This window comes from Lissotriton helveticus, chromosome 2_1 (assembly GCF_964261635.1).
Source record: "Lissotriton helveticus chromosome 2_1, aLisHel1.1, whole genome shotgun sequence".
Taxonomy (NCBI): domain Eukaryota; kingdom Metazoa; phylum Chordata; class Amphibia; order Caudata; family Salamandridae; genus Lissotriton; species Lissotriton helveticus.
Window position 1 is genome coordinate 350,387,807 of NC_136059.1, and position 25,942 is coordinate 350,413,748.

The 25,942-nt window shown below is 46.1% G+C and overlaps 1 protein-coding gene across 2 annotated transcripts in view; it reads right to left on the bottom strand.

The window, feature by feature from the left end:
• Positions 1–22,042, bottom strand: part of LMBRD2 (LMBR1 domain containing 2) — a 636,504-nt gene extending 614,462 nt beyond the window's left edge. For both annotated transcript variants that reach the window (XM_078674947.1, XM_078674948.1), the window contains exon 1: positions 21,809–22,042. The gene's annotated coding sequence lies outside the window, so the exon portion shown is untranslated. The remainder of the gene's footprint in view (positions 1–21,808) is intronic.
• Between the last annotated feature and the right edge of the window lie 3,900 nt (positions 22,043–25,942).

Below are 25,942 nucleotides of genomic sequence, written 5' to 3' on the forward strand. Positions count from 1 at the left end.
AAAAGTACCATCAGTCCATGATTAGGAAATGGTCTGTATGTATTGGCTGTCTGTAGCATGACATAACGGTTTACCAAGCCCTTCAATGAACAAACAAACAAATGCAATCTCTTTGCAACCTGAAGGTCACATGTGAACGTGGATGGATTCTTTCAGCATTTCACCCTTCAGATGATGATTAAATTAGAACGTTTTAGTTTGGTAGCAGTAACAAGTTCAATGAAACTGCAATACTGCCAGCATAAAACAGTACAAAACAAGGCACAATAAAAGTATGTTTACTGCTTGAGATTTTATGGTATTTTAATTTAATATTTCAGTATACATTAGTTTCAACATTATCCATATTTTTGTCATCTTATCAATACTCATACATACTCATTGTGTGTCCTATGACAAAATTAAGCTGTAACTACAATATTTCCACATTTTATAACTGAACTTTCATGCCTCATTAAGGTTTACATATGGTCAACCGGCACACACTGTGGCTTGAAATTCATAACTGAAAAATTAAACAAACACTCAGAAGACAAAAACATTTCTGTATTTTCAAGATTAAAAATGTAGAGACAGGGCCTGGGAGTCAGACGTGGGCCTGCTCGAGGACGATGACTGGGCCGAAGCATGGGAGAGCCCCAGAGAAATAGCCTTCGGGCACAAATTAGGCTTGTCCAGCTCCGTATTCTCCATAGATCATATGCCTCGTGCATGGTTTACATACGCATGGGTAAATGTACGACGGATGAGTGTGTTCAAGGATGTCGGGAGTCTGGGTCCTTTTTAGGTCTCGTGACCTGCGTTGCACTGCGCAGCACTGCTCGCGCAGGCAAGAGTCCTTTTGTCCGGGGTTCAGAAATGAATCCTGGAATTGAACACGCTTGTGCGTGTGTTTTTTGTTTGCCCTTCTCTAATTGGGCTTTCAGTGTGTGTTTTTTTCTAACAGAACACGCAATAGGCCATAGGCGGTCGCGTTGCTCCGCCCATGGCCTATTGGTGTCTGGTACGCGCACCAAAGCCCATATGTCTTCAATTATCGTGCCCAGACACGGGCGCGATAATTGAATACATGCCTCGCAGTGGCGCGCGCACCACTTGCTTTCGCAATCGCTTTCACTGCTGCTTTTTTTTTGGGGCCAGCTGGTTTAAACATGCCAATCTGAAATGGATTGATGAGAATGATGCGTCCGTGAACCTCACACATAAAGGCTAGAGCGGGCGACTTTGGAGCTGGGGAACCAGGTTGAGTCTGGCAAGAGGCTCATTCATCCTGTGATCCTGGGCAAACCTCTTAATATTCCCGGACCTAAAACTGAATGTGTCCTTCTGTAATGCAACTGGTGCGCATATAAAACGTTCTGATGCCTTCGGTTCGAGTTCGCTCTATTTAAAACTGCAAAAAAAAAAAAAGAGGAGGTAGTTTTGTGGATATGATTTCTAACCCTCCTCGTTCCACAGCCCCACTGTTGTGGGTATTGTGATAAGGAGAGACTGGTAGGGAATCAGTCTGCCACGACAGAGGAGACTGCTAAGCAGAATGGCAGACAAGGTCAGAGAGTGCTGACCCAAGCCTATGCCCTGCTTCTGCAGAATGATCCCAGAAGGCAGCTAAGAGGGTTCGGGCAGCAGCAGCACAGATCTGAGTAAATTAAAGATTCTTTTCGGCTACCTCAAGAGGAGCTGTCTCAAGTATCAGAAGCAAATGCCCTAGTCCGTGACCTGAAAGAGACTGTTGCCTCAAGAGGAAATGCTGCATATTTCTGGAATTTGTCCTTAAGACTGCAGGCTGAAGAATCAATGCCCCATACCTCCCTGGAGCATATAAAAAAAGAAACTCCTACGACAAGACGAAAATGTCTCAGGAGAAAATGTTCCACATGGGCAAGCCATCTTCAGTCTGTGACCAAGCTGACTTCAGGAAACCGAGGCATGCATGCTGCCTTGTTGTCCTTGTGAACCTTACATCCTCATGAGAGGCGGTAGTGCCGGGAAATACGTCATTGGAAGGAGAGCAGAGAACACTGCAATCTCTCAGCCAGCCAACACTTTGATTGGGTGACGCTGGCGCACCCCCGCTGGGAGCACAGCACAAACGGCAAACCATGTCAGATGCATAATATAAGGACATCCACTCAGGATCTCCGTCAGACCCGTGCCCACACCATGAATTCAACAAAGCAGACGCTGCCATCGCACCCCAACTACGGAAGGTCATCAACATCTCCTTTGAAACAGCGACATTACCGGAAAGCTGGAAACATGCCGAAATCAACGCCCTCCTCAAGGCGCCCAAGGCGAACCCAAGGACCTCAAGAACTTCTGGCCCATCTCCCTGCTCCCGTTCCCGGCGAAGGTCATCGAGAAAATAGTCATCATGCAACTGGCCCGCCACCTGGAAGACAACAACATCTTGGACCCGTCCCAGTCCGGGTTCAGATGAAACCACAGCACCGATAAAGCCCTCATCGCCGCCACAGACGACATTAGGCGCCAACCAGACAACGGCGAAACATCAGCCCTCATCCTCCTGGACCTGTCAGCCGCCTTCGACACGGTCTGCCATCGCGCTCTAAAGACACGCCTCCTAGAATTCGGAATCCAAAAGAAGGCCCTTGACTGGACCACGTCCTTCCTCTCTGGCAGAACCCAGAGCGTCTGCCTCCCGCCCTTCCGATCCGAGGCCACCGACATCCTCTGCGGCGTCCCCCAGGGCTCATCCCTCAGCCAGACGCTGTTCAACATCTACATGGCCCCCCTCGCACAAGTGGCCCACCAACACGACCTCAACATCATCTCCTACGCCGACGACACCCAGCTCATCCTCTCCTTCACCAAGGACCCGGACACCGCCAAAACCAACCTCCACAAGGGAATGAAGGCCGTCGCCGACTGGATGAAGAACAGCCGGCTGAAGCTGAACTCGGACAAGACGGAGGTACTCATCCTCGGACCCACCCCCTCAGCCTGGGACAACTCCTGGTGGCCGACCACACTGGGAACAGCACCGACACCCACCGACCATGCACGCAACCTAGGATTCATCCTCTACTCCGCCCTCTCCATGTCTAAACAGGTCTACACCGTCTCCTCCTCCTGCTACAATACCCTCCGCATGCCCCGCAGGATCTACAAGTGGATCTCGACCGAAGAAGAACAGTGACACAGGCTCTCGTCAGCAGCAGACTGGACTACAGCAACGCACTCTACGCAGGAATCCCAGCCAAACACTACGACGACTACAACGCATCCAAAACGCCTCCGCCCGACTGATCGTCAATGCCCCACGCCGCAGCCACATCACCCCCCCACCTGAGAGACCTACACTGGTTCCCCGTTGACAAGAGGATCAACTTCAAACTCCTCACCCACGCACACAAAGCACTCCACAACGCCGGACCAGTCTACCTGAACAGCAGACTCCGCTTCTACACCCCCACCCGCCAGCTCCGCTCCGCATGCCTCGCCCTCGCCGCTGTCCCCTGCATCCAACGAACAACCTCCGGAGGCAGATCCTTCTCCTACCTCACCGCCAAGTCCTGGAACACCCTCCCTACCCACCTACGGCAGACCCAAGACCTACTCGCCTTCAGAAGACTCCTCAAGAACTGGCTCTTCGAGCAGTAGCGGCACCCCCTCCCCCCTCCCCCTTGAGACCCTCACGGCTAAGTAGCGCGCTTTACAAGTACTCTGATTGATTGATTGATTGATTGATTCACCGTTTGATACAAACCACGATATACTGAATTATCTCTTGGCGTTTTGAATAACGTGTGCTATTCATTCCTGGACAGTTCGTCTTTGGACTAGCCTGTTCCTGCTGGGAACAGGCCACAGGCTCATCTGCATATGTCTGGTTCTGATCTCGGTGGCGTTTTGTGGAAAAAAGCTATGACCTACCATGCCTGCCAAGACTAGTTTAAAGTTGCCCTGTTCTTCTTTTCCAGGAAGGTCTTCATAGTCACAAAGACCTTGTAGGCCAGTACATATATTGGTAAAAGGGAAGTGACTCAGTTGAAAATCCAGAACCGATTGAAACTCACCCTCATGAAATGGGGCCGGTTAACTGTGCCCACTTCACATAGAACATATGAACATAACCAGTTAGCTTGACTCTTCCTCGGGTATCCAATGAGATAGCTCAGTGAGTCAAACACTTTTTGAAATTGCTCGTCATTCGTATAGCGCTCAGCAACAACCGGCCAACAGCCCGATGCAGGCTGATGACACCTGCAAAAGAGGGAAACCGCCCCTTTATATTAGCCACCGAACACCAGGCTGTTCATGGTATTTAATGGCTTTAACTGGCGTCCTTAATAACCTACAACGGCTTCTAGGCCACGTGGCTTTTCACTTGCGCTTCAACTTTGGAGCGCACGCATCCTTCTGTCGTGATGGAACTGTGTACTAATTGGAATCAGATGTTTCCTCTGACCTTTCCTCTGACCCCCTTCAGCACCTTATATGATCTGCAATCATCAGGAGGTGAAAGCGAATGGAGGCAGCCATGTGGGCACCGAGGGGTCCTTTCTTGTCAGCCGGTGAACCGTGGTCCTCTGAGGACATCCTTACATTAACAGATAGCGATGTGAAATAAATCTCACCCCTTACCCTCCCATCACACTGCTGGGGCCGGCCAGAGAGAGTGCCCAGGAAAGGGAACCAGGGACCATTCAACCACGCAGATCTGAATTTGAAAAGGAGGCGTCCCTCAACAAAGTCGAACTAGACGCCCACGGTCTAAAAAGGTAATTTTATTTATTTATCTGGGCGCCTTTTTTGAGCCGGTACAGGGCACATTTAAATAATACTAACTTCTGTTTATATAGCGCTTCATACTGCACTTGTGACTACAGGTGCCAAGATTCCCAAGTCCATGCGCGACCATCTGCTCCAGTTCAGGTTTTTACTCTGCTTTGTGGAGCTTGTTTTGTAGTGGGATAAATTAGACTACATGCACAGGAATGGAAAACAAGTTTAAGCTATTAGCACTGTAAATTACAATGCCTTTTATTTATGTTTTAAAAAAGAAAACAAAAATAAAAGGTATTGTTACTTGCAATGCCAATAGCTCAAACTTGCGTCAATGCGAGACCTATTGCATTGTAAATGCGTGTTTTATATCTTGTGGTCCAGCCCCAAAATCAACAGATACTGGGAGGGTATTACCTGAGTGATGGCAGAGGTGGTGGGAGAGAGTGTTCCACTAGAGAGGAGGTGGCATATCCTGGGAGTCACTGGAGATACGACCTGGCCACAATGGGCTAAGACCTGGTTGGCCATGGCAGGAGGGGTGGCCAAGAGGAACATCGCTCAGGCCTGGGGAGTAGCAACGACTCCCACACTGGAAGCTGGGAAAAAAGATTTGGACTGGTGTCATGGTGCGGAATGGGTGATATACCAGAGTCGGGGCTGCCCACGCAAAGGTGGATAGATATGGGGGCGTGGGGGTAATATAGAGACCAGTGGACAATGTCACAGGGGGGGCGCTAGCAATTGCCAAGAGACAAGATGTTTCTATATCTATAGATTGTACGGATGATACCAGCTAGTAAGTGTCAAGGATATTCACCATGTTTTGGGGTGCCTGTAATAATGTTTATCCTGTATTGCTAACATAACTGATGATGATCTGAAGCTTGTTTTATGTTCAATAAAAAGAACTTAAAAAAAAAAAATAGAGACAGGGAAACACAATATTTTCTGCCTGAATTTATGTGCAGCAGTCAGTAAATATGGACATCCGAGAGTCAACTATAACATGCTTGCAAATTGTCATTCTATCCCAGTTCGAATCGGTTTTCTCTGGACCCTACTCTTTAGTCTTTTGGTTGCCTCCTCTGGCTCATCACCTTCTCTTAAGCAATCTATCAACCTATCTTCTCTATGCCCATTAGAATCATGATCTTGGCCCTGATTACAAGTGAACAGGATAATTCTGAACATTGCACAAACTCCGGTTTGTGCAAGGATCGGAATGACAAGTTCTGCTAAGTTTACCACAGTTACCAGGTGTGATGAAATTTGCACTTTTACAAATTTCCCCAAGAATATATAGACATATGCAGAATGCCCCATTTTGTGGTCCAATAATTGTAAATGGAAGTAAACAACATATGTGATGAATTCCAAACCAGGCATATTTCACCAAGTGAGATTCTTATCCCTCTCCAGGGCTCTTGTAATCAGGACCAAAGTGTCTTATTTTCCTCTCACGGTGTTCCTCTGCTTCCACTTTTTGTTCTACAGTCTTATCTTTCACTCTGTGATATTGGATTATTCCTTACTTCCAATAGGCAAATCGAGGTCACAAAAAGGTCTTCATTACACTATCCAAACAAGGAGTAATTGTAGAAGTGAATAGGTTAGCCACTGAAGATGGCCTAGGGAACTAATGACACAACAGTTCAGTATTTGGAATGGGCTCCCAGGAAGATAAATAGCAGGGTCCAAGTCACACGGATGCAGATTAAGTGATATCGCTAGCAAATGGAAGTGCCTAGAAGTCGAGTATTCTTGTTGGTGTTTATTTAGGTTTTTCTTGAAAGATTTACTGTTCATTTGACTTACCTGATCAGGGTGATCTGAAGCGGGACCACCTTTATTTTTTTATGTTTGACCATGTTAAGTTTGGCCTCCATCCTGCTCCTTCATCGCACTGGGGTGCATCGGGGGCATTTATTTGGCAGGACTTGGAGAAATACTTGGTCCACAGAAACCATAGGCGGACATCTTGCTAGCCCGTGGTTGATATAATCTTTCAACAAGCCAGGTGCAGTTCAAAGCCTGTTGTTTTTGGTGGATATATCCCTTCTACGCTGCCATGAAATCCTACATTTTTGGAGGTGAGGTTTAAATAAGCAAATTCCGAAATTGGTAGGACTAGATCTGCATCGAAGTAAGTAGGAAAAACATGAATCTGGCATCAGGACACCAGCGGCAGCTCATCCTAAGGAGTGCTAGGGCGATGCCCCCCTATGTGCGAACTGTCACATACAAAGTACAAGTGTTCTGTTTTACAATTGAATTCGGGCCTTGTTTTGACATGATTTCGCCATGCTTGACGGTGGCGAAGTGGGCTGCTCCAGGTATGATGATTGGCAGACACCCAGTCTGTCGCAGTGAAATGAAGTGTGCATGTCAGATTGGCAATTTCTTTAGCCACAGTCAGCCCGACATGCAAACTTCATATATTCCAACCTGAGCTGTGTAAGACAATAGAAACACAGACGGTGCCTCCAAGTCTCTGTATGAATGCTGCGTATGCCTGCTCTAACCAATCCAAGTGCTGATGTTATACTGCTCACTCATACAAACAATATGAAAGTAAACATCAAGATTGGTTTCGATGATGGGCTATGTTGGTACATAACCCCCGCTGGACCACTGTGCACATAACTGTGGCAGCCATAACCTCCTTCTCTCTCCCTGTTATTTCTTCCGCCAGCCCCTGCCCTCTGTGTTACTTAACCCAATCCTGTGTGGCTTTCACATCCTTACCACCCTCCAAGTGCTGCTTTTGGTTCCCTCCTGCCCTTCCCCGATTTGCTTCTGCATTCTTCCCACCCTCCGCAAGTTTCTTCTGTGTTGCCCTTTGTCCCTCATGATGCTTCTCTACTCTCCTGATGATTTTTAAAAAATGCTTTGCATATTTTCTTTTCTTTTTTAAATTTTTTTATTTTAATTACACTGCAAAGCATTGGGCCATGTAGCGCGGCTCAAAATCATTGCAAAGCCAATAGGTCACAAAAGTGTAACCTATTGGCTTTGCCAATGGTTGGTCAGAGACCTGGGGAAGAAACTGTAACGGATTTGCAGAACCTCGCTGGAATGAAGAGACTGTCCTTATTGGGAGGAAAGAGTGGCTTTGGGATGGTGGACATGCCAGTTCTGGATAAGCACTGGAGGCTAACTGGCGGTTCTAGGATGAAGAAGCTGCAAGTGTTGGATGGAAGACTCATCACTCAAATGGCTCCCAGTACAGAAGAGATGCCAAATCAAGCTACTGACCCACGCGTGTAAAGCCCTTCCCAACCTAGGACCAGCTTACATCAACCACCTCCTGAACTTTTACTATCCAGTCAGACAACTATGCTCCGCCTCCTTAGTGCTCGCCCACACTCCCCGTAGCAACAGAAGCTTGAGCGGAGGATGCTTCTTCTCCTACATCGCAGCGAAAGCCTGGCACAACCTTCCCCTGCAGTTCTCTACCTCCCCATCTCTACTGGGATTCCAAAAAGCTCTCAAGACTTAGCTATGGTTTGGAGCTTGAGGAAGATGGCGGCTTGAGCCTGCACCTCCTCTCAGAAAGACAAGCTTTTGCCAGGAAAACCATGCTTTCAGGTCTCCCATTAGGTTGTAATAAGGCTGGAGTATTGCCGCTTTATGTAAGGTACTAATTTTGTCAAATCCGTCAACACTCACTTGGTTCCTGCTAATGGGATTGAGGAACCTGCCAGGTCTTTCCTGCCTCACCACTCACAAGCAACTCTGAGCCGCGAGGCTCCCGACGTCCCATTACCGGTTCTTCTACTGCAGACTGCAACAACTCTCCTCAAGTAAGCTTGACTATTAAAACAATAAGCATTGTACAAAAGCGAGAACTTTTGTTAACAGCTGGATGTGTACTTGCCTTACTGCCTGCCTGTCCCTAAAATGGTGACCGCTCGCGAATGCCCGAGCGAAATCTGGAACTAGTTAGAGTCAGATATCCTTCACACGTTGCTTTCTCTGAACTTTTCAAAATTAATAGCCTCTGCAGATAGAAGGTGTGTTAAGTACCGTGGCCACACACCTGATAAAGTGAAACTCATCAGTTCTTCCATCTGGCTTCATTAGCCAGGCATATAGAGTAGCTCATGCACATGCGAGCCTTATACTGGAGAAGGGGAGTGGATATGTACAAAAAGTGAACAAATCTGACAATCATACTCCGGCTCAGCAAACCCAATGTTACTTGCTGTCTGGATTAAGAATTACAAAATGGCGGCCACTTCCAAATTCTTACTGCGTAACTCTGAGATTTGCCTAATGTCGCCCAAAGTGTGTACATCTCGTTCAAGTCACTGCCTACTTCAGCAACTCATGAATTCCAGTGCTCTGTATGTCAAACTAACTCTTTATATATGCTAGACCAGGCCTTATTACTGTAGGAAAAGGCCTTTGAAAGCACTACAACCATGTGACTGGTCATGACCATCTATCAGGACCAAAAAAACCTTGTCACTGTCACCTGTCGCTGACATAAGGGAAATTCTGCTTTCTATTAAAGCCTCTAGAAAGTGTGCCTCTTAACCAAATATGACGGATAAGGACAACAGAAAAAGTCTGAAAAGAATCAAGGGTGATCAGACGAATCCGGACTCACCTATAAAAAGTAAACAGGAATTAATTCAAACATGGAAACCATCTTAAAAAAACTAGCAGATGTCCACGAACTAGCCAAGTCAACGAAAGAAAACACAGATATTATGCAAAATGAGATCTTCACAATCAGTCAGGACATCAGAGAAACCAATTCCAGAATTGCAGAAGGAAAAAGTAGGATCAGTCACCTGGTGGACTCAGTCGCTAACATTAGTAAATCCCTCCAAACACTCAATATTACCTCGAATTCACTAACTAAACAACTTTCGGCCTTTGAAGACAGGAACAGACGTGGAAACCTTTGGATTACAGAAAGGGGAAGAAGAATCAGCTGGAACATGCTTCGGCTTGTGGTCTAATGGACTGTTATATCTGTTCTTTGTGCTTATTTTTATTATTATTTTTACGATTATTGTTTCTTTATTTAACTATAGTTTCATCCAACATCCAGTCAGCTGTGCTAAGGGACTATTACTTCCATATTACTAGTAGTCAGACTACAACTCTATAACACTATCAGGAAGAAGCACCTTTTAATGATACTATGTCTAGATCCATGGAATACATGGCCTTTAAATAGTCGTACAACGATCTCCAAACAACATATACACACACAGAGGAATCTACACACACTACTCAATCTTAAGTCACCATATATCAAAAATCCCTGATGGCCTCAACACAACAGAATATTAAGATAATATCCTTGAATGTAAAAGGTGTCAATCACCCTGTCAAAAGAAGGAAAATTCTAGACTATATATAAACAGAAAAGCGACATTATTCTCTTGCAGGTAACGAAGATTGATTCCAAACAATTCAACTCACTTGGAAACAATCTATACTCAGACGTGACCGGTTCCACAGCCAAAGGTAAGAAAAATGGTGCCTTAACACTCATCGCAAAGAAAGCAAACATTGACCTAGTCACAAGCACATCTGACTTACAGGGAAGATGGGTTATCTCAAAGTTAGTCAAACACAAAACGGAATTTTACATCACCAAAATATATATTCACCTACCAAAGATGACCCTGGTTTCTGGGAGGAACTCACAAATCAACTCCAGTCAATCCCTGACTCAGCCACCCACATACTTGCAGGGGACTTCAATCTACCTTAAGATTCAGCTCTAGATAGAAACTCACACTGCCTTTTCCGACCCAATAAATTGCATAACATTTTTAGAAATATGTGTAAGCAATTTAACTTGATGGACACCTGGAGAACACAGAACCCCACAGAAAGCTATTTTACTTTCTACTCGTATCCCCATAATTCGTAATCACGCATCCATTACCTTCTCATAACTGGTAACGCCATAAACAGGATCGATCAGACTTCGTTTGAATCAAGAGTAATATCAGACAACTCTTGCTTCACCAGGAGTAGTGTGGCTCACTGGTTAGAGGCGGCAGACCCGGGAGCAGAAGTCGGCCCAGGACCAGGGTTCAATTCCCGACGCGGCAGGGTCGTGGACTTGGGTCAGCGGACTCGATAATTCTCACTTCGGTGCTTACTCTAATCAGGGGTTCCACTCGGCAACTCTGGGCATTAGCTTGCCTAATCTCCACAACGGTCCCATCAATTCCAGGGATGCCTGGCTCCACCTTGGGGACTCCCAGCAGGGACCATCCCACAGGGAAAGCCAGGACGGGTTCCCCCGAGTTATACAGCGCCAGGAAACCTACGGACGGGTAGCAGTGCGCTTTACAAGCTCAAATACATTTACATTTACATTTACATCCATTACTGACCTGGCTCCCCATAAAAAACAACGTTTTTGGGGACTTAATGATGAAGTTATCTCGTCCAAAACAAACAGGAAAATCATTGAAGATGCTACAAGTAATTTTCTTAATGAAAATAAAATAGGTGACACCTCTGACCTCACGCAAAGGGAGGCAATAAAAAGTACACTTACAGGGGAGATCCTCAAAATAAGATCCGCCATGAATAAAGAAGCTAAAAGTAATCTCCTGAGATTAGAAAAAGAAATTGCAGGTTTAGAGAAAAAACGTACCTCTTCAAGAGATGGCTTACTCCTAAACAAAATAGTGAATAAGAAATAAGAGTATAATAAAATTGTGAGCTCCAGAGGGGGTGTGGATTAACCCCTCCCACGCTGGTGACGGAACCTGCGCGGCGCGTTCTATTGAGCGGGCGGGGCCGTGACGGAACCGCTCCATCACAAGCACAGCCCACCCGAGGGGCGTGACGGAGTGGTTCCGTCACCAGCGTTGGAGCGCCGCGCGGCCCCCCGCCCCTTAGCGCTGCCGCGGAATTGCTGCCGCAGCGAAAGGGTTAATAAACAAAAAAGTATCATACTCTGAATCCAATAAAGCCGGGAAGACTCTAGCTTCATTCTTGAAATTCAAACTTCAGAAAAACACAATTAATGCATTAATAGACTCCAACTGCACTGCACATACCAATCCAAACAAAATAGCGGCAATATTTAAAGAATTTTATCAAAATCTATATGACAAGAATTCAGCGTTTGATGTCTCTAAATGCTATAGCTACTTGAGTGAATGCAATATGCCCACTCTATCCAAACAAGATAAAATCTCAATCAATGGACCAAATAACCTCAGAAGAAATTGTAGACACAATCAAAAAAACTTCAAATGGGGAAAGCACCAGGCCCGGACGGGTACAATGGCACTTTGGCTACCGCTCTACTCCCTCCTCTTCTGAACTAGTTCAATCATTTTGCCGACTGTAATACCCAAGGAAGGAAAAGACCCTTCACAGCCTAAAAATTATAGACCAATAACGCTGATAAATTTTGACTGAAAAATATATGCTATGATCCTTGCTAATGGACTGCAGAAACATTTCCAAACTTATACATGTCTCGCAAGTGGGTTTTTTAAAACACAGACTCTCCAGCGACAATAAGCGAATCCTGTGCCATGCCTTAGAGAAGGACAAGTTAACAGAGTCCCGATCACATTGGATGCTGAAAGAGCATTCGACAAAGTCGACTGGACATACTTAAAAGCAACATTTGAAAATTGTGACCTTGGTGAGGATCTAATCCGCATTAATAATGTTATGTTACATGGGTATTTGTATAGAGCACATACTACAACAGGTGTCTTGGCGCTGAGGAAGTGACAGAAGAGTGTAGCTTAAGCCAGAAGCAGCTAATTATAGGCCATGGTGAAAAGCCAGGTCTTCAGTTGTTTTCTGAACCGTAGACAGTCTCCATCAAGCCTGAGGAAAGCAGGGAAAGCATTCCAGATCATGGGACCTATGAAAGAGAACCTAGTCCCGCCGATGCGTTTGCATCGGATTCTGGGCACAGTCAAAAGGTTCTGGTGTGAGGATCTCAAAGTCTGCTTGGGTAAGGGTTTATTGATCAGTGAGACAATGAATCTTGGGCCAGTGTTTTGGATTACTTTGAAGAGTATGCAACCAGCTTTGAACAAGGCTTGTAGCTCCACTGGAAGCCAGTGGAGGTCTTTAAGCAGGGGGGTGATATGGCAGCGCCTATCCTTAAGATAGATGATTCTTGCTGCTTGATTTTCAATCATCTGCAGGCGATGTCTCTGGAATTGTGGGAGTCCAATGTAGAGGACTTTCCCATAAATCGATTTTGGAGAGGATTAGGGCGATGGCCTCCTTACTAAAAGAAACATCTGATCTTGCGCAATTTGCGCAGTTGGACAAAGCATGCCGATGTCGCTGAGCCAATTTGAAGAGATGTGCATCAATGTGAAGACCCAGGCTTTTTATAGCAGGGTTAGAGGTAGGTGCCACACCTAGATCAGGGGGCCAATAGGAGGGGGTCCAGTAGTCAAGTTTACTGTCGTGAACAATGATCTTGGTCTTTTCTGAATTCAGCTTTAGCTGGTTTTCATTTATCCACGTTTTGATGTACAGCATAGACCTTAGATTCTGTAGAGTTGTCAAGGGTGAAGAAAAGCTGCATGTCGTCAGCGTAGTTGAAGATTTCTACACCCATATGCCGTAGACCCGAAATCAGGGGACGTATATAGATGTTGAACAGAATTGGCGAAAGGGAGCTGCTCTGAGGAACGCCACAGTTGAGATCTACCAATCTGGACTTGAAGGGCGATAGCCACACTGACTGTTTACGGGTTTCCAAAAAGGAGCGGAACCACAGACAGATCAAGGAGGACCAGGGCTTTAGCGATCCACATCGGCCTGTCCCTTGAGGTCGTCCAGAACTGATAGAATCACTGCTTCAATGGAGTGAGCAGGACGGAAACCTGCCTGATGGTTGTCCAGGAATTTAGTAGTCTCCAGAAAAGAGCTGAGGCAAGAAGCCACATGGGTATCCAACACTTTTGCCGGGAATGGGAGAAGAGAAATAGGTCTATAGTTCTCCAGTTTATTGGGATCTATGCCTTGCTTTTTTGAAGTGGAACAACCACTGCTTCTTTAAAAAGCAAGCAGTACAATGCCAAGGGACAGTGAGTGGTTAAGAAATTTAAGAAAAATATCAGGAAAGGACCGATAGATTGCTTTTGAGACGTTTATGGGGCAGTCCTCCTTAGGGGAGCCTGATTATACCTTAACTACGAGGTCTTACAAACATTTCTTATCCATCAAGGGGAAGGAGTTAAGAAAGCATGAGTTGGAATTATCCCTCTTGTTCCTGGAGCTACAGTTGGTGGGGACAATGGAATTTTGAATTTTTCTTATTTTTTCTAATAATGGCACTATACCACAAACCAACCACTAGGGTAAGAGCTGGGAGTATTATTTCCTCACAATGTAAAATTAGGTACCAGACAAGGATGCTCACTCTCACCCTCCCTATTTCTACTAGCTATAGAGCCCTTCTTATACCACCTAAAGGAAAAGAAAGATATTTCAGGTCTCCGTTAGGGCACATGCACAATAAAGATTATTGCTTACGCAGATGATGTACTGGTTAGCTCTGAAAATGCAGACACCGCTATCCTGGCCATAATTTCCTCGATACAACAATTCCCCATAATTTCTGGAAATACGCTCAACAAGGATAAAACAGAGGTTAAGCTACTCAATAACATTGGTAGCAAAGAAATCATTGGAAATTCAGGACTGTTAGAATTGGCCCTTTTTGTAGGGTTATCCCCAAACTTTTTGCTTCTTCCTCCTTTATTTTTCCTGACCAGTGCTGATCAGTGCTAAAGTGCATATGCTCTCCCTGTGTAAATTTTTATTGTGATTGGTTATCCATGATTGGTATTTTTGTTTTACCAGTAGGTCCCTTGTAAAGTGCACTGAGTGTGCCGGGGCTGGTAAATCAAATGCAACTAGTGGGCCTACGGCACTGATTGTGCCACCCACAGGAGTAGCGCTGAAAAGTGGTCTCAGACCTGCCACCGCAGTGCCTGTGTGCAGTTTATTAACTGCCATGTTGACCTGGCCAGTGCACCCACTTGCCAGGCCTTACCCTTCCCTTACACATTGGACACCCCTAAGGTCTGCCCAAGGTAACTCCCTGGGTAGGGTGCAGTGTATGTGAAAGGTAGGACATGTACTAGTGTGGGTAACATGTCCTGATAGGAAAATACTGCCAATTTCGTTTTTCACTATTGAAAGGCTATCTTGCCCATGGGACAGAATGGGGAATGCTGTGTAACATATTTACCTGCATATCTTCTCATAGGAGCAAGATAGAAAATTGGAATCTGGTATCCCTGCACTCAGAATTTAATAACACATCTTTTAGGAAGGATGATTTTTAAATTCAGTGTTTGAAAATAGAACTTTTAGAAAGTGGCTATTTTCTTGTTCAACCTTTCTGTGTGCCTCTGCTTGTTTGTGGATTGACTGTCTGGTTTGAGAGTGACAGGGGCTGGGGTGGCTCCAGGATTCTGGGTGAGTAAGCACTAGGCTGAATAGACCTTTCTGCATTTGGAGTGGTGGGAGGAGTAGCACCTGGGTCTGAATAGGGCTGTTGTTGCCTTCCACAATGCTGGTTCCACCTCCTGTGGTGCGTCTGATGACCCTGGCCCACACTGACAAAAGAAGAAGTTGTGCACTGGCTGAGTGCACCCAGAACTAGTTTGGACTGGGTCCAGGACCCCTCAAACATAGACAACAAAGACTTTTGGGGTATAAATATGAGAGCTGAACCCCCTGAACTTTAGACTACTTTTGGAATCAAGGAGGAACCTTTGCTGAGTAGAAAAGCTGAAGAGCTGAAGGAGAAGTACTGCCCTTGCTGTGTCTGGCCTGCAGTTGCTATTGCTATATGTAGTAGGAAGGAGAAGGACTTTGCTGTGTACTGTGTCCCCTGCCTGAAGAAAGGGCTGTGCTGTGTGTTGAAAAGAAAGTCTCCAGGGGCCTGAGAAGAGCTGGCCTACTGTTGTGGAAACACAGGGTTATAGAAGTTTCCAAGACTACTTCGTGATCAAGAGAAATCCCTGCCAAAGAAGATCAGCTGAAGAGACTGAGGAGAAGTACTGCCCTTGCTGTGTGTCTGGGGTTGGCCTGCAGTTTTACTGTTTCTACTGAGGAGAGGACTAAAGAACTTTGCTGTGCGCTGTGTCCCCTGTTTGAAGAAGGACTTTGCTGTGTGCTGTGTCCCTCTGAAGAAAAGTCTCCCAGGGGCTTGAGAAGAGCTGGCCTCCTGTTTCTGAAGTCCCAGGCACAAAAGGACTTCACCCCCAGCTTCCCTGAACTTCCTTGCTGGGAGTTCCAGTCTGCCAGGAGGGTCTGTAATTTTGTGTGAGGCCTTTTTGCCGAAGGGAGCTGGAAGCGCGACGCAACGAGAGGAGCATGACGCTGCCGACGTCTCATCATCGAGGAAGCTTGCCACTGCACAGAGGGTGGCGTCACATCACCGGAGAAGCGTGTCGCAGGGTCGTCACATCACTTAGGAAGCGCGCTGCTGCTGATCGTAGCCGCAACACCGGGGAAGCGTGTCACCGTCACCAAGGGTGTCGTCGCATCACCGGAGAAGCGTGTCGCAGGGCCTGTCGCATCTCAGAACACCACCGAGATCGCGGCCCGGCCGTCGGGCATGCCTCTATGTTGTTGCATCGCAGTCAAGACGCCATTTTCTAGTATCGTACCGGATCGTCGCAACGCATCGAGGCGCCATCTTGACGCATCGGAAACGGAGAGCAGGTAGAATTGACGCATAGCCTTCTCTGCAACCCTTTTGTTTGTTTAGTGTTACGCATCCCAGGTACTTTGTGAGTAATGTGTTGCAGTTCATCATCTACAAGTTTATTTTTGCAGCAACCTTTCTAAAGACTTTCTACAGAGTTTTGTATGTTGGATTTTTGTCGTTTTGGTCTTGTTTAGTTTAGATACTGATATTTTATTTTTCTAAATCGGTGTGGTAACCATTTGTGGTTTTCTCACTGTGTTGGTACAAATATTTTACACATTGCCTTTGGGATAAGGCTGTCTGCTTGTGCCAAGCTACCAAGGGGGTGAGCAGGGGTTATCTAAAGGTGTATCCCCCTTACCCTGAATATAAGCAAGGGTCCGTATCTGGACAAAGGTACCTACCTCTGCCAACTACAGACCCCCATTTCTAACATTGTTGGTCAGCGGTGAAGATTTTAACTTGTATTTGTACTTGACCCACAGTGATTGGTGTACATCACTAGATTAGTGCAGACCACTACGCAGCCTCATACTGTGTTTAGTCTTGGGTTCTATTTTTGATCTGATCCTTGAGTCATCCATGCGTCATGTCTCAGAAGGGTAAGCCAGCAAGTGATGTTGCAGCACTGGAGTTTGATATTGAAATGTTAAGTGGTTACAAAGTAGGTCAACTCAGGAAGTTCTGCAGGAGCTTTGGGTGTACCAAGAAGAGCTGCTCCAGGAAGGAGGAGCTACAGAGGGCCTTATGGGCCTGGTGGGAGGCCAAAGAGGCTGAGGAGACAGATGGTGCAGAGGTGGATGAGGATGCACAAGGTGATGGTTTCGGGTCATAGGATCTGCCTGTGTCCACAGTAGCCTCCAGGGCTGGCAGCAACCATTCCGCTGGAAGTTTTTCTGCAGAGGAGCTGGAGGAAAACCAAAGGATTAGAGATCATGAGTTAGAAGTCTTGAGGCTCGAGTTGGAGATTTTGGAAATGGAGAGGAAGAAGAATTACGCCTTGGAAGAACTGAAATTGACCTTGGCACATGAATTGAGAATGAGAGAGCGGTTTTGGAGCTCGAGAGGCTTGAGGCCATGAGTGTCTCAGCCCCGCAAGAAGAAAAGTGTTTAGCTTAGGAAGTGAGCTCTGCTGAGTTGTGTTATCTAGTGCGAGGAAGAAGTACAAACACTCAAGAGATGTGGCGCCTGACTTGAGGGAGGGGGTTGACATACACCAGGGGTTTCAGGTTTATGAAGTAGCTCCAGTGGTGTGCAGTGTCCCTGAAGTAGATTGGGGAACTGACACAGGGGATCATTTTCCTAGTGGTGGTTGGAACGCTCGACTGACTCTAGATGAGAGGTGCAGGTAGAGGGGTTCCCCCATGGTAGAAACCTTGGTGTGCGAGTGTGGAGACCACCCAGAAGAGTGTGGAAGTGTGGTGTGGGGTACTAGTGTTGTATATATTTAAGATCAGGGACATTTAATTTGTTTTCTATGTGCCGGAATGATGCCTTCTTTAGTTGTTATCTAGTTATCTAGTTGAATGTGTGATACAATTGCATTGACATTGGGCATGTATACAAGATCAGGGGCACTGTACTTGCAAATAACGTGCCTTGATGTACTTTACATATTCTATTTCTGCTTAAAAGATGTTATGCTTAACGGGGCATTGCTAGGATATAAGGCCAGTGGCTTGCAACTTTTTCACAATGTGCTTATTTGTGACATTTCCGATTGATGCTTGCCTGTAAGACTCTACGTATAGCCACATATACTGTGTCACATAGACCAATGTTTGTCTAATAATAATAAAGTCATTCCAGATTTTAGTATGAGCAGCATGTTTTTACTCTCTTTCTGGGACTGTCTATCTCCTGTATTCTCTAGTACTTGTTATACGACTGTTAGTTCACATGGAGGGTGCGGTGCAGAGATAGTACTTAGATCCTGTCGACCTTATCTTAATAACGTATTCGCCAAAACCTGATTAAGATTCTGGTGTGAGATTCACCCTTAAACTGTATTTTATAAGAACTGTTAATTTACTTACACTCACTGATACTGCTTTTAACTTTTGAGTATATATTTTTGGGCACACGCATATCCCGGTTGTGTGTCAAGTCCGTCCACTTCTAGAATTATAAATACAAGTGTAGGTAGTGACATTAAATGAGGTCCAGTGTGAGCGGATGCTTCGTTTACAGTTTACATCATATTTTTATCACCAAAGATTAGTGACATGTCGTGATGCGTGTTGTGTAGTTCATTATAACATTAAGAAACTACAACTATGGCCAATGCGATCAGGATGCGCACATTCTATGTCATGAATGCATCCTCACGTCTTTTGACGTCGGGTAACTGCGCCCTGTTACATATACGGCGTCGGCCGGTTGCACCTATCTCATTTGTAGGGAGCTGAATTCCACGCGCTTTGGGTAGGTTCCTGGAAAGGGGTTGGTAATGGGCTGTTTTTTAGATACGGTTGGGTAGTGTGGACCGTTTGAGTTTGATTTACCAAGATGCTTTCGGTATCTCTGCAGGACTTCCATTCTTGTCTGCGAGATACAGCTCTTTGGCTTAGAGAGAATTCTCTTCAATTCAACGCCGACAAGACGGAAGTCTTGCATTGTGCAGGAGGTAGAAACCCCCACACTCCGGCTTGATTTCTGACCCATTCCCCCTGCCACCCCATTGGTTCCCAGCAACACGGTAGGTAATTTGTGAGTCTGGTTCAATAACAGACTGACTCTTGAAAATCATGTGAACAAAATAGCTGGGACTAGGGGATATGTTGGAGCATTTGAGCAATAGTTTGAATGGGTTCTAATGTTGTAGCGCCTGTTCTTGCATGTACACTAATTCTTAGTAACTGGAAAAACTCCAAAGCAGTTTCCTTCAACATGTGGCAAGAACGGATTTTCTTCCTTAGAGGTGCTGATAACATCTCTTTACAGTTCTCAACTTGGCGATATACCATCAGGAAAATGTGGGATTCTCTTAATGTCTTCTCCTTTGAATGTGAGCCACCTTGAAACAATTGGCACTCCCGTCTGGCTCCTTAAGGTTAGGCAATATATATGGGAGCATAACTTAACGGTATCACTGGGTAATATTAAGCTCGGGGTACTTAATAAATACTGACAATTTTCCCTTAAGTCAAGCATTTATGATGCCATTCTCCTTATTTTTGTCCCACCACACAGGGTATGTATCTAACCAGACATGCTAAGCACTCCTTACTAGAAAAGTCCTTCAGATTAAGGTATTAAAATGAAAAGAAAGATATGTTACAAGCGGATTATGTTAAATTTGCTCAACTATGTTATATCATAGAATGTACACATGACCATGATATGATAACTCGTATGCTACAATCCTTGATACAATGTTATGACGTCTTCTCTACCAGTTGTACTTCTAAGTAGAATGTACACCAAAACACAATTGGCTTCCACTTTGTATTCTATGTTCCTCCCTCATAAAGATGTCTGTTGAATGGAACTTTACATATTCTTTGTAGAGTTCGGTATATTATTTATATTTTTTGTACTTTTCACCTTTGTTACAATTTTGAAGATCTCAAGAAAACTATTGGCTATTCCACTGAGCCTGTTGCGTCCTGCAAGCACACGGATACCCACTTTGTGATTAGCCTCATTGTACACATCGACTGATTGATCGAGTGGCTGAATGGAGTCAGTGCAGTGGTGGCATGCCTGCCAGTCCCGGAATGGCGAGACTGCCAGTCCCGGGATGGCGAGACTGCCAGTCCCGGGATGGCGAGACTGCCAGTCCCGGGATGGCGAGACTGCCAGAGCAGGGATGGCTAAACTTCCATTGCAGGCAAAAGGGAACTGCCAGTGCTTTCTTATGGATCGGACGCAGGCCGTGTCCCTTCCTCCTTACCAGTCTGAACAGATTAATATCACTCATGGGGTACCCCAGGGCTCGGCCATCAGCCCGATACTCTTCAATATTTATATGAAACCTTTGATTGCGGTCGTCAAAGAGCATAGGATCAGCATCACAAACTATGCTGATGACACGCAGCTCATCCTCTCATTGGAGGGGGAGCAATCTACCTCTATTGAAGAGTTTCATTGCTGTCTGCGTAACACGGCCCAGTGGCGGGAAGTCAATTCTTTGCAATTTAATGCCGGTAAGACGGAAATTCTTTTCTGTCCCGTTGAAAGAATTCCCTCAGTGCTGCCCAGTAACTTTTGTCCCAGTAAAATGTCATTGGATGTGAGACCAGTGGAAAAGGTTCGCAATTGGGGCATCCTGTTTAATAACAAGCTGAACATGGAGGCCCAAGTCACTAAAACAGTGGGAAATTGCTTGGCAATCATTAGATCGCTACGCAAAATTCTTCCTCTTTTACCATCTCAAGTACGGGCCCTTGTTGTACAGAGTACAGTCTTGAGTAGACTGGACGACTGGAACGCCCTTTTGCTTGATTCTCCTAAATTCCTGCTGGACAGACTGCTGAGAATCCAGTCTGCCGCAGCTAAACTCGCTCTGGGATGGCCGAGACGTTCTTCGTCCTCCAGGGCTCTTGCAGAGCTCCATTGGCTGCCGGTGGGACAGAGAATTAAGTTTAAATCTCTCTGTCTTGTATTCAAAGCTTTACATGGGATGGGCCCTAGTGCGTTACAGAGAAAGTTCGAGTGGTATGCCGCAGCTAGAAATCTTCGCTCTGCTTCAGCTAGACTAGTTAAGGTAGCTAGGTTTAGGAAAGCCAGATCCGGCGGCAGAACCTTCGCGGTTGTGGCAGCCAAACTGTGGAATGGACTGCCCCCGGAAGTAAGACATATTGGTGAGCTTCTACCCTTTAGGAAAAGGCTAAAAACTCTGTTATTCCCCAAAGTTTAGTTACTGCACTGCTCTCTACTAGCTGCCAACACCTTTTCGTTGCTTGTTCCTTTTACTGTGTACTTTGAGTCTCTCAGCGCCAGGATGCCGTATGGTGACAGAGCACTTTACAAATGAAATAAATAAAAATAAATAAGTGCAGAGAGAAAAGAACTGCTAGAGCAGGGATGGGGAGACAGTCATGGTTTGAATGGTGAGGATGCCAGGGTAAGGATGAAGGGGGTGCCAGTGCACCGATAGAGGGAATGCCAATGGCCGGGATGGAGGCAATGACCAGGATGTAGAGAATGCCAATTGCAAGGATGGAGGGGATGCCAATGGCTGGGGTGGGGAGCGAGCCAGGAGTGGGATGGAAGGAGTGGCAGGTATGGGATGGGTGAAACGTGAGTGCTGGGACCAAAGGGAAGCGATCCGTATAACGAAGAGCGATGAGTCTGTGCTGTACGAAGGGACTGACACCTATGATAAAGAGGCAGCCAGAGAAGGGCTACATTGCTCACCTGCTCTCTTCTATGGCCGTCCTTCGGTGCTCGGCTCTCAGGGTTTCCCTCATACCCTACTAACGTCTCGGGGGAGGGGATGCTCTGCGCTCCCCGCTGCCTCAGTACCCGCACGCTCTTTGCGCCCTTCTTCTACCCCTACAACTCAGCTACGACTCTTCTGCTGACATCAGAAATGACAGGCTGGATCTGCTACACAGCACCTTCGATGCGTCACTTCCGCATCTCTCACCACGTGACGTACACCACCGGCATCACACGCAGGCCTCAGCTGTTCTGTCACGGCTGAGGTTTCTGGGGCATGTAGTTTATTAGTGAGCGGAGGTTTATCCGTCTTAGCTGCAGCAGTTATTTATTTCGAGCGAACATGTTCACAAAACCATAGACGTAAATCTTTCCACTGTCTAGAAAGTAAGTCAAATTTTCACATGGCGATATTTACGACTTGACAGAGTATTTCATCGGTTCTTGAAATTTACCTACATAAAAGATTAGTAACTCTTGTGCTTTTGTTATTTTTCCGTGACCTCACCATTATGATAATTGTATGTTTAGATGTACCAGAATGCAGAGAGAATGCAAGAACATAAAAAACAATATTCAATGTGCAACTCGAGAACCCTGGTACCTACTAATGTGTCTACAGTTAGTAACAAGCATTGGCAAAGCGATCAGGTATCGGCAATGCAAGAAGAGTCATAGGCGTTGTCAATGTTAATGTCTATTGCATTGTTCACTACTTTGTTCCCTCTTCCCCCTGTCATCAACTGTATGTTCTAGAATGTTGACAGACAACAACTGATGACTGCAGAGACCGGACGCTACTCCCGGATCTTGTCATCTTTACAAATGTGGCGACGAGCTTCCAAAACATCCGGACCAAACGTGTAACTAACTTCATAAATGTTTATTTTTCAAGAATTTACAAGCGTCCATTAAGAAGCCCCTAGCTACTGATTACTTTTCCAGTGGGCAATTGCAAGATTCTTCAACATCAGGTCAGTGAGTTCTGTGGAAATTGCATATTCTTTAAATCAGTCTAAAGCTTCATGAACTTTTCAATCTGCGACTGCGTCCAGATTTCACTTCATGGACATCTCTCAGATATGACAGTTCATACTGCTGTTACCAACCGGATTATTCAATTCGTCTAACTACTCTTCTCTAGACTGTCACCTCTCCCAGAGACTTGTCGCTACCATGTTCTAACCCCGTGAACCTACGTCTGAGGCCCCTGTATCTGCCACTCAACAGCATGTAGCGTTTGTGCACCTGCCACGCCTTTTGACCACAGCAGAACCATGAGTTTGACAACTTTTCATCTTGGAAAGCCTGACTGCCAGGCTCCGTTATTTACCTCAGCTGAGCAGCACCAAGCGCCTCAACAGCTGTAACTTTCAAGCCAACTGCCCTCAAGCTCACGAGACGCCAATGGTTGCATAGCTACGGCGCAACGCGTCTCGTTGCCTACGTCAGCGGAGGCCATCTTGGAAGAAGTGGTGCTCTGTTTGCTCAAGTCTACAGTACAGTACTCCATGTTAACGCTGTGACGTGCGCACGTTGCATTTGTTGGACTGACTTTGTCACCACCTGATCACACGACAGAACTACTAAATTGTCTTTAGAACTCTAATTTTTGAAATTGACACATTTTTGCAAATTACTAAAATTCTTATTAGGGCCTTGGTTAAGTCCCTTTAGAATTTAAGAAAAATACTAGCTCACTTTCTTTAGGGGTAAGAGCAGGGGCGCAACTAGGTCTTAATTTCGGGGGGGCTAACATGGCAAATGAAGGGGCGTGGCTAATGTTAATCAATGGGGCGGGGCTAAAATGGCAGATAATCGGGATCGATTAATGCTCAGGTCAAGCGGAGAAAACGTGATGAATTCTGCATTTGAAACTGGACAATTAGAGCACACATTTTTGTTAATTTGATGCATTTATGTCCTATTGTCTGATGAAAAAGGAACAGAATGTACTGAATTAAAAGGCCAATTTAATATATTTTACTACAAAGCACTTTAGGAACACAATATAACCAATTTTCACAATGCCATTTCAAGGCGACGACCCTTTTTCGCCAGTTCGTCAACAATTGCTCTATAGGAGGACAATGTGCTCGTGAAATGTTTATCATTGCAAGTCCAAAACCCATACCCACCCTGAACCCTAAAATTACCCCTGGTACCCCAAAACCCATACCCACCCTGAACCCCAAAGTTACCCCATGGCACACCAAAACCCATACCCGCCCTGAACCCTAAAATTACCCCAGGTACCCCAAAACCCATACCCACCCTGAACGCTAAAATTACCCCTGGCACCCCAAAAACCATACTCACGCTAAACCCGCATATTACCCCTTGCCCCCCAAAATCCATTACCACCCGAACCTCCAAATTACACCCCTGGCACCCCATAACCACCGAACTCTAAAACTACCGCCTCGCACCCCAAAACCCATTACCACCCTGAACCCTGAAATCATCCCCCTAGAACCCCAACCCCCATACCCACGCTGATCCCTAAAATTACACCCTTGCCCCCCAAAACCATACCCACCCTGAACCCTAAAATTACCTCTGGCACCCCAAAACCCATACCCGTACTGATCCCTAAAATTACACCCTTGCCCCCTCAAATCCATTACCACCCTGAACCACAAAATTACCCCCCTTGCACCTCAAAACCCACGCCCACCCTGAACCCTAAAATCACCCCCCTGGAGCCCCAAAACTCATACCTGCGCTGATCCCTAAAATTACACCCTTGCCCCCCAAAACCCATACCCACCCTGAACCTTAAAATTACCCCTGGCACCCCAAAATCCATACTGAACATTAAATTCCCCCCTGGCACCCCAAAACCCATACCCACCCTGAACCCTAAAATTACCCCTGGCACACCAAAACACATACCTAAGCTGAACCCTAAAATTACCCCCGGCACCCCAAAACCCATACCCACCCTGAACCCTAAAATTGCCCCCCTGACACCCGAAAACCCACACCCACCCTGAAACCTAAAATGCTCCCCCTCACACCCTAAACCCCATACCCGCACTGAATCCTAAAATGAACCCCATGGCACCCCAAAACCCATTACCACCCTAAACCTTAAAATTACCTCCCGGCACCCCAAAACCCATACCCACCCTGAACCCTAAAATTGCCCCCCTGACATCCCAAAACCCACACCCACCCTGAAACCCTAAAATTCCCATCTCACATCCTAAAACCCATACCCACCCTGAACCCTAAAATTAACCCCATAGCACCCCAAAACCCTTAACCACCCTAAAATTACCCCTGGCACACCAAAACCCATACCCACCCTGAACCCTAAAACTGCCCCCATGACACCCGAAAACCACACCCACCCTAAACCCATACCCACCCTGAACCCTAATATTAACCCCATGGCACCCCAAAACCCATTACCACTCTGACCCCCAAAATTACCCCCTGAACCCTAAAATGACACCCTTGCCCCCAAAACCCATACCCACCCTGAACCCTAAAATTACCCCTGGCACCCCATAACCCATACCCACGCTGAACCCTAATAGTAGCCCTGGCACCACAAAACCCATACCCACCCTGAACCCTAAAATTGCCCCCCTGACACCCGAAAACCCACACCCACCCTGAAACCTAAAATACCCCCCTCACACCCTAAAACCCATACCCGTACTGAACCCTAAAATTAACACCATGGCACCCCAAAACCCATTACCACCCTAAACCCTAAAATTACCACCCGGCCCCACAAAACCCATACCCACCCTGAACCCTAAAATTGCCCCCCTGACACCTGAAAACCCACACCCACCCTGAACCCTAAAATTAACCCTCACATCCTGAACCCTAAAAATAACCCCATAGCACCCCAAAACCCTTAACCGCCCTAAAATTACCCCTGGCACACCAAAACCCATACCCACGCTGAATCCTATAATTACTCCCTGGCACCCCACAACCCATATCCACCCTGAACCCTAACATTGCCCCCCCGACACCCGAAAACCACACCCACCCTAAACCCTAAAATATCCACCCCCTCACACCCTAAAACCCATACCCGCCCTGAACCCTAACATTAACCCCATGGCACCCCAAAACCCATTACCACCC